Here is a 1,005-nt window from a genome sequence, read left to right as displayed (position 1 = left end):
TCCTAGCTCTGTCTCTTACAGCAAAAGGGAATAGCATAAGTCTGTAGACCTCAGGGTCAACCCTATTAGTCTTGACAGTGTCACAGATTTGCAAGAATTCAGCTAAAAACTGATGAGGATCTTCCAATGGAAGTCCATGGAACTTGCAATTCTGTTGCATTAGAGAAACTAATTGAGGCTTAAGCTCAAAGTTGTTTGCTCCAATGGCAGGGATAGAGATGCTTCTCCCATAGAAGTCGGGAGTAGGTGCAGTAAAGTCACCCAGCACCTTCCTTGCATTGTTGGCATTGTTGTTGTTTTCGGCTGCCATGAGTTCTTCTTCCTTGAAGAATTCGGTTAGGTCCTCTATAGAGAGTTGTGCATTAGCTTCTCTTAGCTTTCGCTTCAAGGTCCTTTCAGGTTCAGGGTCAGCCTCAACAAGAATGCTTTTGTCTCTGCTCCTGCTCATAAGAGAAGAGAACAAGGAAATATGGAATCCTCTATGTCACAGTATAGAGATTCCTTGAGGTGTCAAAGGAAAAGAAAAATTGAAGGCAGAAGTAGAAAATTCGAACTTATCAAAGAAGATGAATTTCGAATTTTGCATTAAGGGATAGTGTTAGTCCATAAATAGAAGGATGTGAGAAGAAGGGAAATAATTTTCGAAAATTAAGTAAAAGATTTTGAAAACATTTTGAAAAACACTACTTGATTTTCGAAAATAAAAGTGGGAAAGAAGTGAAGTGATTTTTGAAAAAGGATTTTGAAATTAGAAACCAAAAAGATTTGATTGAAAACTATTTTGAAAAAGATGTGGTTAAGAAGATATGATTAGTTTTTTTTTTAAAGAATGTGATTGAGAAGATATGATTTGAAAAACATTTTAAAAAGATTTGATTTTGAAAATTAATGACTTGGCTATCAAGAAAAGATATGATTCAAACATTAAACCTTTCTTAACAGAAAAGGCAATATACTTGAAATGTTGAATCAAATCATTAATTGATAGCAAGTATCTTTGAAAAG

This window comes from Arachis duranensis, chromosome 7 (genome assembly GCF_000817695.3).
Source record: "Arachis duranensis cultivar V14167 chromosome 7, aradu.V14167.gnm2.J7QH, whole genome shotgun sequence".
Classification (NCBI taxonomy): domain Eukaryota; kingdom Viridiplantae; phylum Streptophyta; class Magnoliopsida; order Fabales; family Fabaceae; genus Arachis; species Arachis duranensis.
Note: the sequence above shows the minus strand (reverse complement) of the source record.